The sequence below is a fragment of the Equus caballus genome, chromosome 7 (assembly GCF_041296265.1).
Source record: "Equus caballus isolate H_3958 breed thoroughbred chromosome 7, TB-T2T, whole genome shotgun sequence".
In the NCBI taxonomy this organism is placed as follows: Eukaryota; Metazoa; Chordata; class Mammalia; order Perissodactyla; family Equidae; genus Equus; species Equus caballus.
In genome coordinates, this window is record NC_091690.1 from 40,529,393 (window position 1) to 40,548,730 (window position 19,338).

Sequence of the window (19,338 nt, forward strand, 5' to 3'; positions counted from 1 at the left end):
ATGTTGAGTTGGCCCCTCTAGGCCCTGAGCCAGGCCTTAGATTTCGGGGCAGGTCAGTGGGAAATCCATCACAGAAGAACTCTGCAGTGCAAGATGGGAGAAAACCAGGCAAACTTGCCCTTGCCATGGAGGGATGGAGACAGATGGTGGTCAGTGCATTTTTAAGGCAGCATTGCAGCAGGACCTGCTTAAAAAGGGCCAGCCTCTTCTGTGAAGTTTTCCCTGACAGCCTCCACCGAATTCCAGGGTTATTTTCTCTTTGTATCATCTCAGCACCCAAATGAAAGACACGGCACTCTGTCCTCTCACACACCCTACGCCCACCCCTGTGTGTCAGCTATGATGCTACGTTATAATTCTGTGTCTCCTGTTGGTTTTCCCCTTTAGACCACAAGAAGATAGAATCATATCTTTCATCTCTGTAGTCCTAGAGATATCATAGTATCTGGTGTATACAGACCCACAATCCCTTATCTGTAATTCCAAATTCAAAAAGGTCTGAAAACCTAAAGGTTTCTTATAACTTATTTTGTAGTAGAACCTGGGCTAGGTGTTGTCAAGTTTGCAAAGTCTAAATGTAGTAGCAAAGTAGAAACAATAGACTAATAAACAGCAAAATGGGAGAAGTGCTAAAAGCAAACGCGAGCAGCAAGCTGTTGGGTACACAGGACAAAGTAACACCTTCTGGGGTGAGCCACAAGAAGGCCTCCGAGACGACGTGGCACTTCAGCTGGTTTTAAATCTTAGAAATGATTCCCTAAGATGAGGAGGCGGGGGGGGCGGTGGTAAACTTGGGATGGTAGTTATAGTTTTCTGAGTATTTCCCAAACTTATTATATTTCTATCTTCCTGTGAAGTTTTCAAGCTTTCCCAGGACTGGGACATTATTTCCATTTTTTTCATTCTTTCTATATGGCCCAGTAAAAGGCCTTGTGAGCACTACTTTTGGGACTGTACCAACAAAATACGGTCATCTCCAGAATTCTCCTGCTCTGCAGGAAATATAGGCCTTGCACATAGTTTATGATCAAGAATATTTTCTTGAATAAATGAAAACTTAAGGAGTGCACCCTTTTTTAAACTAGCAAACTATTTTTTTTTTAGTTATTATTTTTTTTATTGAGGAAGATTGGCCCTTAGCTAACATCTGTTGCCAATCTTCCTCTTTCTGCTTGAGGAAGATTGTCACTGAGCTAACATCTGTGCCAATCCTCCTCCACTTTGTATGTGGGATGCTGCCTCAGAGCATGGCTTGATGAGTGGTATACAGGTCTGCACCTGGGATCCGAACACAGGCTGCCGAAGTAGAGCACATGAACCCAACCACTATACCACCTGGCTGGCCCCTAAACTTTATTTTTTAGAGCAATTTTTGGTTCCAGCAAAATTGAGCAGAAAATATAGAGATTTCCCACATACCCCCTGCCCTCACACACGCACAGCCTCCCCCATTATCAATATCCCCCACCTGAGTGGTCCATTACTTGTAGTCGATATAGCTACACTGGCATGTTATTATTTTGATGCTCACTTCTCCTTAAGAGTAATAATGAAGACAGACAAGGCATTGCTTACCCCACCATCTGATTTAGCACTTCTCTCTCCCTTCCCCGCTTAGAGGTTCGTGGTCTACTGAGAAACTTGCCCAGCTGCAAAGCCGCAGAGCAGGATTACAAGCTTTGAAAGGTGTAAACACTGAGAAGGCACAGAAATCATTCCTGTGCAACAGCAGGAAGCTCATAGGCATAGATATTAAAGGTGGAAAAAGACCCACGAGGTCAATCTCTCCCTCCGAGTCTAAACCGGGAGAAGTAATCGGGCATACCAGCTCCTGACTGCTCATTCACTGGGGAAACAAGAGCACATCTTCACCAGCTCCCTGGTCCACTGATGCACAGTGTTCTCTGTCTTTCCAGAATGTGGCCCAAGGACAGCAGTGCTGAACACCAAGCCCTTAAAACTCTTTACAGTTTACAAAGCCCATTTCAAGTACCCCTGCAGCCTCATACATCCTGACGGAGTACGCAGACTGCAGAGAGTTCCCCCTCTCAGAGATGAGGGCGCAGTGGGAGAGCAGGCGGGGGGATTTCCCACACTGGGGGAGGGGCGGAGTCCTGGGCTGTGCTTCCCACAGGCTGTGGCAGGAGGCGACATAGCTCTCAGGATCCCTTGGCCACAGCCTGTGATAAGACCCAAACAGTTATTCTTAGTGTAACATCCGTAAAAACAACAAAAAATAGCCATCCTTCTGAAGTAGAGAAGAGTGTTTTAATTTGTGAGTAGGGAGCAAAGTTTCTGAGACAAATAGTTTCAGGAAGAGCTTAAGTGTGGCTCTTCACTGGGGACCTTCTCCAGCTCTTCAGTGTACTACTGTGGTCATCAATCTCCAAGAGGTGAAGGAAGGTGCAGCATTTTCTGAAAATATTTGACCACGATTCCATTTTTGGCAGAGCACCTTGAGTGGAAAACCCTTTGTGGAATGCAGTATGAGAATCAGTCAAATGGGGGACACGTGGTTACTTTTTGAGTCAACTCAGCTCTGGGGTGTCCTCCACAGAGGTTCTCAGAGGAGCTTGAGGAGAAAAACCAGAAAACTAAAATCTCTAAGAAAAGGCTAAAAAGAACTGAGTTACTCAGGCAGAATAAGGAAAAGATACTGGCAGTACACTAAAGTTGATTCTAAACTATTTGACGTGTTAGGGGACTTGGTACATGGCGCAGGGTGGGGCTGTTCCCCCTCGGCAGAGGGAGGCGGGGAGCCATTGGGCTGTGAGGAATCTGCTGTGCGAAGGGTGGGAGACTCCGAGGCCAGGAGCAGGCAAGGCATGGACTCAGCATCTCGGAGTTCCCAGACAGAGGGTCTCCTAGGACACGGATGAACCAGGTTGGATCCTACCTTGAGGCAGGGGACTGGAGAAAATTACCTACACAGGTCTCAGTTGGCCTTACGGTGTTGTGATGAGCTATTTCTGTAGAAGCCTGAACCATGAGCACTAAGATGAAACTATGGCTGCTGTGTGACAAAGGGGAGGATGGAGACCTTGGGTGAGCTCATCCTGCCCTGGAGGACTGAGGGGGAAGATGGGCAAGGGACAGAGAGGAGGAAGACTCAGAGCCAGAGCCATTTGAAAAGGTCCCGGAGCCTCAGATGGAAAGTCACCCTGTGGAGAACTATGACCTTCCTCCTTCGTAGGCATCGGCCAGCACTGACCCCAGGTCTCCGGGGCACCCGCCTGTGAGAAAAAAGGCTCCACGCGCCTCACAACTTCAGTGCCTGCGTCTTAAGTCTACCTTGATCTCTGTGGTCTGAGTGTCTTCCCTCTTTCCTTCCTGACCTTTCCTCAGCGAAGAGAGGGAGCAGGAAGTGCAGGGCGAGGCTGGTGAAGAGGGACAGTGAGCCGTAACAAGACAAAAGGAAAATCATGGAGGGAGGCTCAGCCCTGGGGATGCACTTCTCGCAAAATCCGAGTTTCATTAAATATAGAAAGGTAGGATGAAAAAATAATACTCACTCATTGTTACAGTTTCAAAGTCGGAAGCTGGCCTTGATTTCAAAGAACTTGTGTGTAACGTGATGCATGGCTTTCTCTTCTGTCTCTCTTTTTATAGGTAAGTGACATTTCATTCTGCTCATCCCCAAGGCAAAGTTGGATGTTTTTAAAGTGGAAAAAAAAAATGAGCGGAAAAGGAACAGGGAAGGTGGGAAGAGGTGGCAGTCGCGGGGCAGCACAGGTAGGTGCCCCTGAATTCATCGTCCTTTCACAGACAGGCGAGGGGGGCTCTTCCCCCCAGAGGCCATGCTGAATGCCTGTCCCCAGGACGAGAGGTCCGGTCACGGCTGTGGCTTTTGAGATGGAGATGCCTTTGCTCTTGGAAAGAGGTCGGTTCAGTGAAATGGATGGCTGGTGCTCTGGCCAAGGGGTCTCCCTTGGTGAAGTTTCAAATCTGAAATGAGGTGAGGTTTTGAGTCCTGGTGCGATGTATCTGCTTCTTTGCTGTGGATTGGTGGAAGAGCAAGTAGGGGAAAATACGTTTAAATCTGGAGATATAGGATTAAAATATTCCAAGGAGGAAAATTAGGAATGTGGAAGATGCCCTGATGGAACTGCAAATGGTATGGAAATTTCTAGACAGAAAGGAGATTTGTGGGGAAACTGAGATCCTCTGGTACTGGTATGTTAAGCGTCATTTACTTAATTGTAGGGTCCGTCTCATCACTGGGATGGATTTGTCTGTGCCCACCTGGTCGCCGAGGCTAGAGCACCACTTATTTTCTCCTCAGCTGGGATCAGAGTGGCTTTCTAAACTTGGAGGATGATTTGTCATTATAGTCACCTTACCTCTTCTTGGTCATTGAAGGAAGCAGTTCTGAAGTTCAAGACTAGTTTGGGTCTTGGGTTCAAGACTCTTCTGAAATTCAGTTGCTTTCCCCTAAGATCAAAGTGGAAGTGCTTTGAGTTTTCTTATAATTTGCAAACGATCCACAGAAATAATTGACTGATGGCTCTGCCCACATGTATTTGTTATTTTCCTTGAGAGAGAGAAATGTAAAACATTCTACTTAATAGTCTATAAATCTAGACTGGGAACATAAAACTCAATTCAATAAAAATATTTAAACTGTGCAGTCCTATCTTACATCCAATTAAGGAGATAAACAGAATTGATTGAAGGGTGGGTTGTTAGAAAGGGGAGAAACACTGGAACAAAGCCAGACTCAGCCGAACTCTCGGAGGAGATCTCACCACACAAGAGACCAATCTGTGGGTGTTAGAAGTTTTAAAAGAGACAAAAATACCAGAATTTGTTATGAAAGTTGTTTAATTCTGTTGCTAATATTTGATATACACATGTTCTTTAAAGTCTCTTTTCCTCAATTTCAACAAAAAGGAAAAAAAAAAGAAAGCTCAAAATGCAACTTCCTCCTCTGAAGTGGGAAAAGTTTTATTGTATGTGGAAAACCCCAAAATACCTCTTTTCCTGAAGTCATCTCCCAATCTTGTGGTCATTTATCGTGTTTTCACGGAAGACACAGTGCCTTCTAGTGCATGTTCATGGCTGCAGACGGGCCCAGGGACGCTCTCAGCATCGCCCCGCAGCATGGGGAAAGCAAAGCTGCCACCTCTCTGGATTCCAGCCCAGGCCAGGGCTCAGCTCACCCCCACGCTGCAGCCAGAAAGCCACCCCCGAACCTTGCCCAGCAGATGAATTAAAAAGTGGGGTTCCTAGCCATAGGCAGCCCCTGTGTCACCCCTTCGTCATAAAACGCAGATTTCTTGTTGCTGCCTTTGGATCAAGGCTGATGGAACCATTGACTTTGTTAGAAAACTCCTCTTTTTTGGAATTTGTCTGCAGAATAAGGGCTGGAGGCTAGATTTTCCTTGTCTGATAGGCTGCCCTCTATGCAGGGGCAGGTGGTGGAGGGGTGGACAGGGCAGCTGTCTCTCCAGGATTCTCCTGGGACGCCGGAGCTTGCCTCATCTGCTCAGAGGCAGGGACGTGGGGAGGCTCTGGGGACTGTGATGGAGGAGGTCAGAGCCTCAGAATGTCTTATTAATAAGGAGGTAATAGAGCATATGTTAATTTTACAAGAAAAATTTCCACAGAGTATAGAAATACATGGGCTTATCTGAATAGTGTAAATATGCTACAATTCTCAGAACTATGAGAATAAAATGCTATTTGCACCTACCTTATAAACAACACATTTTCTGGCATTACCATGCCCTGTGGAGTAGGAGGACAAATGAGTAGTGCTTGCACACACATACATCCCCAAACACACGCACCAACACTTGCACATACAAACGCATATTTTTAGATGCAAATGCACAAAGCTATGATTTTGCCTTTGGAAGGTGACAAGGAGCAAAGACATTTTTCAGAATCAGATCTGCCCTCTCACTGTTGTTTCCCAAGATATATGTGCCTGTTTTATCCCCCATCCCTTACCAAACACCTTGCCCAGTCACTGGATTTAACTTCCTGGCTTGGATGCCAAAAGCAATAGGTTCAGGTTCTTCCTTTGCTCTGGAACCCATTGATCTGGCTGCTTTCCCAGCTTCAGCACCCCAGGTTGGTACAGTTCATCATGTGGGGTCCACCACTGATCTTCTTCCCTTTGTTTCCCTCTCTGCTCTGGATCCCGTGGCCTTCTTTGACTCCTCTTTCTGTCTGCACCAGTCCCAGCCTGGAAGGAGGCCAGGCTGCTCTATGGAATTTGCACTGAGTGCAAGGTGGTAGAGACTGAAACAAAAGAATATATGGAATTCCACAATTAGCCCAACCTTCTGCCACCCTTGCAAAGCCTGCTTTGGGGACTGCTGGAATCCCTACTCTTTGGGCAAGGACCATTTTGTCATGTTTTTTTAAAGCTAGCCTTTACTGGGTTTCAGATACCATGCTAAACAATGCACAAACAAACTCACATTCACACATATTTTATTTTTTTAAAAATCCTATGATGTTGGTTTTACCATCTTCTATTTACAAACAAGGAAATCAAGGTTTAAGGAGATAAGATAATTTGCCCAAGGTTGCTCAACCTTGAAGCCTGACTTTGAACTTGTAACTCTCTTACTATGACATCCATGTTCTTAACTGCTTGTATATAGAATATACTATCCCAGAAGAGCGAAGGGTGGCAGGAAAGGAATGTCTTCCAACAACACTGGACTTACTCCTTTCTAGCTGTTTAGATCAATAGAGCTCTTGACCACGAAGGTAGCCTCTGCACAGGCTTTGGAGGAGCCAGCACAGGTAGTGAAAACATGCAGGCTTAGAAGAACTTGGGTTTGAGGCCTGCATCTGCCATTAATTTGCTGTGTGCTCTCCGTCAATTTATTTAATTCTCTGAGCCTCTTACATCATGACAAAGGCAGATGCAGGATAATACTATTTCATAAGCTTAATAGGAGACCAAATCAGAGAATGATACCTATGAAAGGATGCTCTACCAACATGCACTTGTTATCATTACCTGAGATGTTCCATTGCATCCTGGTTCCCCAAACCTCTAAGTCTAGTTCTTGATTTTTCTGATGAGATCTACAACTTTTGCCAAAAGCAAGGAACAGTTCTTGGCAGCTTTCTGAGTCTTTACTTCCTTTTAATACCAGGCCTAGTGGAGAGCAAAATTGCCTGCCAATCACTCAGAAATGTGTGGGCCCCAGGAAATTAAATTCTCCCTCTCTCCAGCTGTCTACTCCCAAGTGCCAGGTACCAAGTGAATACACAGGCCACATGTTTCCCTTCCGTTGTCTCTTCCTCCTGTATGTTAATTTGATCATTTTAGTAGAACACATCAAACCAAGAAGATTTGAGATGTAGTTCATTATCCCCGAGGGCCAAAGGTTATAGGATGTAGTCAACGGGAAGGTGATTATTGCTCTCTTACATTATTCTCTTGGATTTCAACATTTTCTTTTTCCAACAATATTTAAAAGCCACCCTTTTACATTGGTCACCATCTTTTAACGGCATAGTGAGGGAAGAGAAGCTGAACAAAGGGGCCAGGGCCACTCAGCACGTCCTTGGGGCATGTGTGGCTCACTCTGAGCCGCTGGAACTCTCTGTGCATCTATGTGGCACTGGGGACAGAACGCACAAAACTGCTGTCTGCAGACTGCGTCCGGGTACACCACACGCAGTTGGGAAAACAACTCTCCAAATGCCTCCTGTGCTTGCCAGTGGCATTCACACACTCTCTCCTGTCCCTCAGGGAAATTAAGAAAGGAGCTCCTCTGAAGACTGATACCTGGACAGAGCGCTCGTCCTACCCCTCCTTTCCATACCTCATCTCTGGAGTGAGGTATCTTAATCCTTACATTTGCCCAACCATTCAGAGTAAAAACCTTTTTTGTACTGTGGGGTGAAAAATATTTTGGGTACACAGTGATTACACTGATGTGAAAAGCCAAGTGTAGAGCCCACGGCAAGTGAAAGATAAAGAGCTTTGTCTAAACTACTTGGTCAATGTTATAAGCTGACTTGTGGACTCTCCAAAATTCATATATTGAAGTCCTAAGCCCCAGGGCCTCAGAATGTGACTGTATTTGGATACAGGGCCTTTAAAGGCATATTTAAGGCAAAGTGAGGTCATATGGGTGGCCTTCCTCCATTCTGACTGGTGTCCTCATAAGAAGAAAAGATTAGGACACAGAAACACACAGAGGGAACACCAGGTGCAGATGCAGGGAGAACATGGCCACCTACAAGCCAAGGATAGCGGCTTCAGAATGAAACCAACCTCACAGACACTCACCTTGGACTTCTGGCCCCAGAACTATGAGGAAAGGAGCTGCTGTTGCGTAAGCCATCCAGTCTGTGGTCTTTATTATGGTCGCTTGTGCTGACTAAGACAGTCACAGCACGGGCACATCAAGACTCGGCCCCAGTGTCGAGAATGTGCAGAGACTCCTAGGGGTCATGCAAAGAAGGCAGGCTTATCATCCAAATTCCTCCTCTGCCGTATTTTGCTTGACCTATGGTAAGTTACCATTTTGATCCTCAGTTTCCTAATGTGTACAATGAGTATGACACATATCTCACTGCCACTTTGAGAATTAATCGAGATGATGAGTAATAAATATTATAAGACTCTAAGTGCTCAATATCCACGTCTCTAACTCTAGCTATTTCTCTCAGTAGTGATAGGAATAAAAAATAATTGTACATATAATGTTGTAATTTTTAGCATGTGCCAGGCATTGTGCTGAATATCCACCCAGGATACTTCATCTAGTTAGGCCATTTTGTCTCCTGGTAATCAAAGACAGCAACTCTGTTCTCAGGACTCTGTGCTTGGGCTTGTTGAATTCATCAGCCTGTAGGCAGGGGTCTGAGTGGAGGCCTCGAACTTTCCACTCCTCACCCTGCCTGACTGATATTCGTCAGCTTTCAGCCTCACTGGCTTGGGGAGTAGGACTGCCTTGGGTCACCGCTTGTCAGAAGCCCACAACCCATCCCTGGCCTGCCTCCCCTCTTACTATCTCCAGATGTCCCTCTATATTAATGACACTTACAGTTACAGACAACTGTGGCCAAACTCTAAGGATTCACTTACAAGGATTTACATCATTGAGGTTGAGATTACGGACCGTGAACATATAATGCGCCACGAACACACAAGACATTGACAGGGCAGGGGGATCAACTGTCCTGCCCATGGCCTGGTCTACTTGGACATGGAGACTTGCCTACAATGTGCCCTTCCCAGAACAGAGGATCTCAGAATGAAAAAACACAGTGAACACACACCAGTCTGACATCCTGAGAGAAGAGAAGCCCATGACCTCCAGGCATAGATTGACTGGAAGCCAAGAAGCACTGGATGACATCCCCATTGTGTGTTCACCAAGGACATGGCCTTCAGCCTCTTGGGTCCACAAACGGATGGATGAAATCAGTCTAACAGACATGGCCAGACTCATGGTGACAGACTCACAGAGCTACACTCACAAAAAGATGATGAGCACCGCAGAATTCCAATGGAACAGTTTACCATGGAAGAGGGCATGCCTTTCCAGAGATTGCTGCTATCAACATTTCTAGGAGCTGAGTTATTGATTAGTTTCTTGGTGGGTAGAAATCCGAGCATAGATTTGATCTGTGAGATAGGGCCCCACGCATCGGTGAGCATATCTGGGCCACTGCAGTTTTCCATAAGGGGCTGACCAGAGGGCCTCAGCAGGGTGGAGCGCTGTGACTGGCCCCTCACACCATGCCATCACCTTGGCCGTCAGGACCGGAGTGCTATGAAGTGAGTTGGCTTGAAGGATGACTTATTCCATCCTGCCATCCCTCCTCTTTGCCCCACTTAAAATTCCTCAGTTTAAGAGCATCCTTTTGCCCTTACAGGGAGGACCCAAATCCTCAAACATCTCCAAGGCTCTGCAGCTCTGCCTCTGCTGCTCTCAGCTCACCTCTTCCCCGTGCTTCCGTTGCTCCGGCCACATGGGCTGTGCACTGGTCTTTGGTCCTTCTGCCTGGAAAGCGCTCTTGCTCTCTCTTCACATGGATGACCTTAGGCATCCTTTATAACTAAACTCAAGATCCTTCCTTGTGAAGGCCTTCCTGGTCCCCAGGCTGGGTCATGGCCCTGGGATCAACCTTCTTCCCCGAGTGCATTTGTTTTGGTTTGCACTTAAGCATTCACTGGTGATTTAATTCCAGCTCCCCAGTGGACCAGCTGCCCCAAGACAGCAAGCTCTGGGGCTGCTTTTATTTCCCATGGTCTGCCCAGCACCTGGAACAATGTAGGCACTAATCCTGCTCGTGGAGTGGCCCAGGGAAATGTCCCTGTCCCGTGCAGTGAACTCCTTTCTGGAACAGGCTGGACCAGGAGCATAACACCTCTAGGGAGCCCTTTCAGAAAGAACACAACTGGGTTACCCTCTGTGCTTGATCAAGGTTGAAGGAGTTCACTGCCAACCTCAGGAGGCTGAGGAGTTCTCAACCCTGACCTCTCCTTAGAACAGCTGGGGGAGGTTTTAAGAAGCACTGATGCCCTCCGTTCATGCCTAGAGATTCCCACCCAAATGGTCCAGGAGCCTGGGCATCCTCAGGTGTTCCGTGTGCAGCCAGGCTTAGGAGCCCTGCTGGAAGGCGCCCTCTCTCTCGCCGTGTGAGTTTGATTAGTGCATGTTTCTTCCAGGTTCTTAATAGTCGTAGCACACTGTGCGAACCTCTTCTGGAGCCTCTCCCAGCTTGACCCTCACAACAGTTGTTAATCCTATTCTGTGGATGAGAAAGCGCAGTGCAGGGAGACTAAGCTTCTCCAGTAAGGATATGCAGCTCCCACAAGAAGAGGCAGGATTTGAACTCAAGTCTATCTAACCCCTGAGCCCAGCCTATAGATGCTATATCATATCACGTTACATTCTTGTGGTGCCGGACTTCGGGGACACTGTGTCATAAACATACATGTACATCTCCAGCATTTCCTCTTGGGATGCCTGGGTATTCCTAAGGGTTCACAGGTAGAACATGTTGCGAGTTGAGGTTAAAAAACCCCCAAGAACTTGATTATGTTTCCGAAGTGTCTAAACCCTGTCCTCTGTCCCCTCGTCCACCACTTAGAGCTTTGAGCTGAGAAAGAGCAGGGCCTGCGTGGCCACCAGTACGAGCTGTCTGGGCCCCACGCTTGTTAAACAGGAGTGAGGTAGAAAGTATGACGAGGCAGAAGCAAAGTCTTAAGATACCAATTTTTCCCCCTTCTAGTCCCCAATTTTGGACAAACATGGGGCCCACAAGTGAGTGAGGGAATTAAATTAACGAACACAATTTCTCCCTGTCATTGAACTCTGACTAATGAGTCTATTTCTGGGTAATAAGAGGAGCAGGAAGTGACAAGGCAGTGTAATGAATTAGTGGCCCAGAACCTCGTTAGTCAGAATAATCTTTCCACGAAAGATAAATGATGCAAACATTAATTATAAAGCCAGGGTGGAAACGCATCCCATTATTTGGCTTCCTAAGAAATCTATCCCAGTTATTATGAGGCGTTTCAAACAACAATGATAATAATAAAGTAAAGGCTCCGTCAGAACTCTAACCCTGGCGAGACCCGCTGGTGGTGGGAGCAAAGGGGACAGCTCTGATTTCTAAAGGGGCCAATTCTCGATCTCTTGGAAGCCACGGTGCGCTCAGAGTTTGCCCCAGGACTGGTTCCCCAGCCTCAGCCTCTCGGCGACCTGCAGCCCCCCGTGTCTCCAGCTTGGTCGCTCAGAGCCGTCCACTCAGGGCCACCAGACCCAGGTGAGGCCGGGAGTTCAGCAGGAGCCTTGACCCCTCAAAAAAATGACAAGGCCACGGGTTTTGCCATGAACTCTAGCATCCAAAAGACGCAGCAGAGGTCAAAACCACAAAGGAAATGGAGGGTCAGGGGTCAGGCTCTGGAATCAGCTAAATTCAAACCCTGCCTCTGTGTCTGAATAAGTTATTAGCCTGTTTCTTCACCGGAGAACTGGTGACAGCGGAGGTATCTGGTCAAGAGGGCTGATTATGAGGCTTAAAGTCGGCGGCGCAAGGAAGATGCTGGTACCCATTGCGCGTCCTGTGGATTCTGTTTCCTGGAGCCAGGTGAAGGCGGCAGAGCCGGCCCCCGGGGTGGGGCGCCCGAGCCAGGTCCTTCCCACGAGGAGGGCGGCGCGGGCCCGCCAGTGTCGCGCGGGGGTCGGCGGAGCGCGCGTCTGGCCTCGGTGGGCTCCGGGCTCTGTCCTCTCAGGATGCTCGTCGTCGCCTGGAATTTTGGTAGAAGCCAGGAGGGAAGGCGGGGGAGGCGGAGGAGGACCTCGCTGGGAGCCCAAGTAGCACAGGCTGAATCAGTAATAAATGTGGCTGCTGAGGCCATTACTCCGGAGAGTAAATAAACCGGAATTAAAAACCATAAAAAAGAACTCGGCAGCGTCCTGGTAATAAACTCGTCCGTGACTTTACGGCTCAGAGGTTCCTCCGCTTCTGAAGGTTGGGCTGTCTCTACCCCAGGGTCGGAGGGCGCTCGGTGGAGGGAGAGGAGTTTGAACTAAGGCGGGGACGCCCCGCAGGCCCAGTCCGGCGGCCTCTGCCCGGAGTGGAGGCTGCAGGCTGCTTTTGTTTTTAATCCTTTGTTGTTATCTCACTGGCAAACCTTGGTAATGAAAGAAGAAAAAAACCAATTAATTGGGAATGAATTTTAATTGTCTCTGACTTCTCATTTGTAGACTATTAAAATGAGTTCCCTATTAAGTGATCACATTGGGTTGAATCACTCTGAGAGACGGAAGGCACCCAAAACTGCTCCTCCAGGCCCGACTCCAGCCTCTTCCTTTTGGGCAAAAACTGGGCTCTTGGGTTTTAAGCAAAATGATGCAAATGGGAAAAAGAAAAGAAAAACTTGCCGTCAAAATCTTTTTTTTTTCTTCTTCTTTTATGTGTTTTTTTGGCTGAAGAACAAACGCCTGCGTCGGTTATTCCGTGGCGGTGCGTTTCTCTCCCACTTGGGGAGTGCTCTGGGAAGGTGGCTGGGGACAGGGCCCAGCCAGGCTTCCGTAGCATCTCTGTGAGCCCCTTCTCTGCCACCTGGAATGGAGACTCCCCAAGGGGCTGCGCGAGGCTGTCAGGAAACGGAGCCCAGGGGGGCAGGACAGGGAGGGGCTTGAGAAAGGACCACCGACAGCTCTGCACCCCGCCCACCATTGCTCTTAAGCTTTACTGAGGTATAATTGACAAATAAAAATGGTACTCATTTAAGGTGTACAATGTGGTGATATTGAATACATTGTGAAATGGTCTCAACAATCAAGCTAATTAACGTATCCATCAGCTCATAGAGTTACCACTTTCCTTTTTGCGTGTGATGCGAACACTTAAGACCTACCTCTTAGCAAATTGCAAGGACACGAAACAGTAATGTTAACTGTAGTCACCACGGTGTGTGTTAGCTCTCCCAAACTTATTCCTCTAGCATCACTGAAACTGTGTCCCCTTTGACCAACCTCGCCCCCCTCCACCATTCTGCTTTCTGCTTCTAGGAGTTCGACTGTTTTAGATTCCACATGTGAGTGAGGTCATGCAGAATTTGTCTTTCTGTGTCTGTCTGGCTTATTTCGGTTAGCATGATGTACACTGCAGCACTATTCTCAATAGCCAAGACACAGAAGTAACCAAAGTGTCCAAGGATGGATGAATGGATAAAGAAAATGCAGTCTATACATACAGTGGAATATTATTTAGCCTTAAAAAAGAAGGAAATCCTGCTATTTGGGCCAACATGGATGGAGCTGCAGGGTCAGTGACGTTTCGTTGCTCCGACATAGGCTGTCCAGGGTGCACGGACCCCTCTTCTTAAGTATTCTCAGAAGAATGCTCGTCCTGCCCCCTCACTCCACGTTTTGCTTTTCCAGGCGAGGCATAGGGATGTTGTGTCCCTGAGCCACTGAGGATGTGGCAGGTCGTTCGATGTCGCTGAATTAAGCCCAGGTCACGTAGTTATGGGAGTGGGAGAACCTCTCTTTGGAGATGGCACTTCCTGCCTCTGTTCCTCCCTGTGGGGCTGTGTGAGTGTAGGCTAGCTGGACACTAAGAGCCCAGGGCCCAGGAGGCCCCAGGGATGCCAGTGCCTCAGCCTCGTCCCTCAGCTCTCCCTTCTCAGGCTTCCTCCCCTTCTCCCTCCTCTGACATGTCGCTCTCCATCCTTGTCTGTGCCTCTCGCTCCCATCCTCCATCCTCTTTGCCCCATCACCCTCTGCTCACCCTTCCTCTTCCTCTTGTCTCTTTCTATACAGAAGGGCCATGAATTCCTCCAGAGAAGGCTTAGCTCAGGAATTTGTAGGTGGCTCTTGGCTTCTTGCCTTTCTAGGTAAGCTCTACACTCAGCAACTTTATGGCTGTCAAGGCGCAGCCATTTCTGTCCCCCTCGGGCAGAAGCATAATCAGCCTGCAAGGCCGGTTCCACCCCCTCTGCTCCCTGGGGCTCTATCTGGCTTCCAGCCTCACCCACACCCCCACCCCCTCATGCACAATTTATTTATGGAGGGCCAGCGGCACCTGTCTCCTTCCATCTAGATTACCTGCATATTCAAGGGGATTAATTCGCAGCTCCTGCTTACACTTGCCTTATTAGCTCTGGGCTTTGCAGAGAATGCGGTTGAATCAAGGTTAACTCTGGGTCTGTGGTGCGGTGGGCCCCAGCAGGACCCTCAGCCTCCTCTGGAACCCATGCTGGACTGGGCAGAGCTGGCAAATGGCTTGGAGCCCTGTGAGAACTGTCAGAGTCAGACGTGTAAGAAGTTAAGGCCTGGTGTAAATCTGCAGGTCACCAGAGGGTGACAAAGTGCCAATCAACATGGGTTAATCAAATGAATGACATCAAAAATGGCAAAGAGAACTGTGTCTTCTGAGCTCGCTCCAGAATGAGGGCCTGGGAGCCTGGTTGAGGCAGTGATACTTCTTGGTTTGGGATCTGAGGCCCCTTTGAAGGTCAAGTCAAGGTTGTGGTCTCCAGAATATGGTGTCTTTGACAGCAGCAGTTACCCAGCTCAGGAGCAGAGGCCTCCCCCCTCAGTCTCGGAGAGCCAGGCCGGCTCTTGGCTGCCCCTGCCAGTGCCTCCACTGGGCAGCAGATGGTGAGAGGCGGGCTGTGAGCACTTCTGCGCTCCTCTCAGTGTGCCCCAATCCCTGTTTCTAAACAAATGGTCTGTTTTTGGAGTGGACTAGGCTTTCTGACCCCATGGGTCCTGGATGATGAGCCTTCCTGGCAGAGGCAGGAGGACCACGTCTGAGCATTGCTGGCACAGGCGTCCCGCTCCCTCCCTCTCTATCAGAGGCCCCAAGAGCGTTGTATAAAAGAGGGTGCTTCATGTGCCCTCCGTTTAGGAGGACTTACAACAGGGCAGGCTGTCCCAAATGCCTTCAGGATCCAGGCAGGGCAAGTGAATGAGCAGAGCCCGCCTGGATGAGAAGGATGGCGGATGGCGGCAGACTGGACCAAATCCACCTCATCTGAAAGCATTCAAAGCTTATTTTAAACCCTGGGAATACTTAACGAGACAAATGTGCGCCAACTTCGGGCTGCGGTCCATGCAGCTTTGCAACCCTGAGGAAACTACACTAGATGCACCGGCCATCCAGACGGCTTGCGTCCCCCACCCCTGCCAGGTACCACGGACCCTCGCTGGGACATGTCTTTGCTCAGGCTGTTCTGGATTCCTGGAATTTCTGTTCCTTCTCTTCGGACTGGCTACTTCCCATTCATCCTTCAAGACCCTGCTGAAGCCCCCCATCTTTGTTCCCATTGCACTATGATGGCATTAACGAGAAGGCAGTGGAGATATTTATTTTTCTTTCCCAGTGGACTACCGGTACTTATAGGAAAGGGACACGATCTTACTTAGGTTTTGGTGCTCCTGGCTGGGAAGGGCCAGAGGATTGGAAACCCACGTTTCTGATGGTGACTGTGAGGCAGCAGTGAGACCAGAAGGCAGCTCCACTGCCCTTCCTGGCTGCCCACCAGCTGCGCTGCTGGTGAACTCTGGGGCAGCCCTCACTCAGGGCCGCTGAGGGTTCCTCACTGAGCGGGTGGGGCTTGCAGTTGACCCATCGGATCTCTACTGACCTGTGAAGAAGCCTGCCTTACAGGACGCAGCGAGGCCAGTGGCCTTCTCTGAGCAGGGCAATTGGGCAGGCTCGGAAGGAGTGTGTGGCCCTTTAGACCAGATGCAACTCTGATGCTTCTGCCAGGCTCCAGATCTGCACTTTGTAAGAGCTGCAAATTGTTTTCCCGTTGTGTGAGTGTTTGAGTGTGAACATGTGCGTCCTTTATTCCTATCCCCTCACCATCCTTGTCACCCGCCTCTGGGCAGGGCCTCCATTTAAACATGGCACCCAGCTAATGACACCCTACAGTTTGGGTGTCTCCTCACTGCCCCAGTTTTCTCCTCTTTCGGGATCTCTCCATGCTCCTCCATCCTCCGCCAGGAGTGGCGCTGGAGAGGCGGTCCGATGCCCGGGTTCCCAGCCGAGCCTCAAACCTCCCCTGGACGGCATCCCGGCCCTGCACCCTCCGGGCTTTCCTCTTTGGGACTGGAGAACACAGGCCTTACGTTTGCACACTGCCTTTAAAAACAAAGTGCCAGAACAGGCAACAGGGATTTCACATCTCCAGTCAGGGAAAAAGTTGCGTGCTTGCCACCCGCTCTTCATTTCTCAGTCTGTTGGTGTCAGACTCTGATGTGTTGAAAGGCAGCGCAAGAGGAAGGAGGTGGGGAGAACGGCGTCTCAGGGAGATAATTGACTTCAGAAAAGCTATGTCTGAGATGTAGGAAGAAAACAAGTGAAAATATGTTATTTTACAACCTTGATACTCCTGACCTCATTGAAAATAAATATACACACGCTGTACGGGCGATCAGGTAGACTGAAGAGTGTCCTAGCACGGGGTGCTGGCGCCCTCTCGCGGCCATTAGAAATAGTGCCACATCCTGTGTTCTGTTTCCCAGAGAAGCAGGCTGTGGCAGAAGCGTTTGGACACTGCCTGAAGCGCAACCAGAAAGTGCCTCAGAGCGAACTGAAAAGCAGCTCCTAAAGGTCTCCCTTCTCTACTCACGACATTTTTGTGACTCCTAGGGCTGGCTGGAATTCTAGAAGAGAAGAGGTAGGTATAGTAGGAATACAATTCAATCCAAGAGCTTGGTTTGGTCTTTATCTGCAGCTTATCACCTCCAGATCCTCTGTGGGTCTCAGTCTCATCACCTGCAAAATGATAAACTTGAAATGGACGATGCTTCCGGTTCTTTCCAGCTGGGATAGTCTGTCAAGTCTCAGCAGCCCTTGAGGAATGCTGAAGCACCAGAGAGCTGGCGATCACTGATATTAGTCTGGTGGGGGAACTCTTAGTATGGGGTTGCTTCCTTGCATTTAAAGTGCTACTATTATAGCCTTTCTCTAGCTCCGATGAATCTCGTGTAGGCTCAGTGTAACAGAACCAGCCCTATTGTTCCCATTCCCTGTTAGAAGAATATCCCTATTGTTATTACCAAGCCTGACTTCCCTGTCTGGTTACTTACATCGCTGCCTCTCCCACACTGATGAGAGAGAAATCCTTCCCCTGGGGAGGTAGATTATCAGGCACCTAGACTCACTCCAGCTCCCAGGTCTGCACCCACAGGAGGCTCATGAGCGCGTGACTCCCTGAGCTCTGAATTGTGGACCAAAACGTGGAGCTCACAGTTAGTGATATTTCGTCTTAAATTTTCCCTTTCATCTGACTCTTAACACAGTTCACTCACTTGCTGCTAGAAAAGAAAGCTCCCCAGTGTGCCACATGTGTCCAAAAGAGTACCATTTTCTGCATTAACCCCTCATAGCAAGAGTCTGTTTTCTGTTAAATGTTTAACCCATGTGAGCAGACTTTGACCCTCACCCACCCCGCCTCCTGGTCTTGGATGGACTTCCCGGTACCCCAGTGTCATATGTTCTGCGGCTCTTGGATAAGATGCATAGAGTCATTGATCTTTCTGGTGAAGCCCTTGGGAAGTCTGTTTAGCAAGGGAGCAATTTCAGGAAGCTGACTGTTTCATTAAGCGTATGAAACAGCAGAGCGGCTCATCTGTTGGCCACAGTTTGTCGCCTGGTTGTCTTGGCTCTAGCCCAATATATCATGGGTTGTTTTCCCAACACATTTTAAAATTTTTATTACTGACTATGATGTGATTTCACTGCTGTTATTATTATAATTAATTTGTTTCTTACATAGCCTAAAACACAGAGTAGACCTTTGCCAAATGTATCATTATAACTTTTCTGGAATGGTGGCCACATTAATAAATAATTAGTCCTCACTGAGTGCCTACTCAGGGCGGCTGAGCTTTGCACTGATTTCTTCTGTTTTTGCTACAGCTCTAGAGGGGAGACAGTGGTATCTTATTCTACCAGATGGAGACACTGAGGCTCAGGGAGGCAGAGCGGCTTCTTCAGTTGCTCACAGCTACCAGCTCCTGGAGGAGACCAGGCTCACACAGGGCTCTGGCGCCCACGCCTGTGCTTCTCTCATGGGACCCGCTGCCCACAGCCGCCCACAGCCCCCATAGCCCCCACAGCCACCCACAGCCCCCACAGCCCCCACAGCCGCCCACAGCCCCCACAGCCCCCACAGCTACCCACAGCCCCCACAGCCCCCACACCCACCCACAGCCCCCATACCCACCCACAGCCCCCACAGCCACCCACAGCCCCCACAGCCACCCACAGCCCCCACACCCACCCACAGCCCCCACAGAACCCCACAGCCACCACACCCACCCACAGACACCCACAGCCCCCACAGTCACCCACAGCCACCCACAGCCACCCACAGCACCCCCCACAGCCACCCACAGCCCCCACAGCCACCCACAGCCCCCACAGCCACTCACAGCCACCCACAGCCACCCACAGCACCCCCCACAGACACCCACAGCCCCCACAGCCACCCACACCCCCACAGCCACCTACAGCACCCCACAGCCCCCACAGCCACCCACAGCCCCCCATAACCACCCACAGCCACCCACAGCCCTGGCCCTGCTGACATTCTGTCTGGGCCCTGGTTCTCCAGAAGGTCATCTGGCCAGCACATTGACTGAGGCTCTGTGTGTCTTCTCGTGTGAAGGTGACTCAAAATCCGGGGCAGTGTGTTTTCAGTCTGAGCACCCTAGGAGACACTGGCCCTGCCCTTGGAGCAGAGGGAAAGCTCAGGCATCTGCTTGGATTGCAAGGAATCTGGGGCCCAACTGCAATATACGAGGGCCTCTTATTAAATGTGAAAGTATTCAGTGCAGGGCGGGCAGGCAGCTCAAGCAGAGAAACCTGGTCATTGGTCTG

General features: G+C 49.3%; 1 protein-coding gene across 8 annotated transcripts in view; it reads left to right on the forward strand.

Annotated features, from left to right (window-relative positions):
- The window catches only part of NTM (neurotrimin), a 907,778-nt gene that overhangs the window by 260,443 nt on the left and 627,997 nt on the right, over positions 1–19,338 (forward strand). For 3 of the 8 annotated variants that reach the window (XM_014741317.3, XM_070272996.1, XM_070272998.1), the window contains exon 1: positions 15,321–16,236. The exons of the other annotated variants lie outside the window; for them this stretch is intronic. The gene's annotated coding sequence lies outside the window, so the exon portion shown is untranslated. Of the gene's footprint in view, positions 1–15,320; positions 16,237–19,338 lie in introns of those variants that run through there. 8 annotated transcript variants of the gene reach the window in all.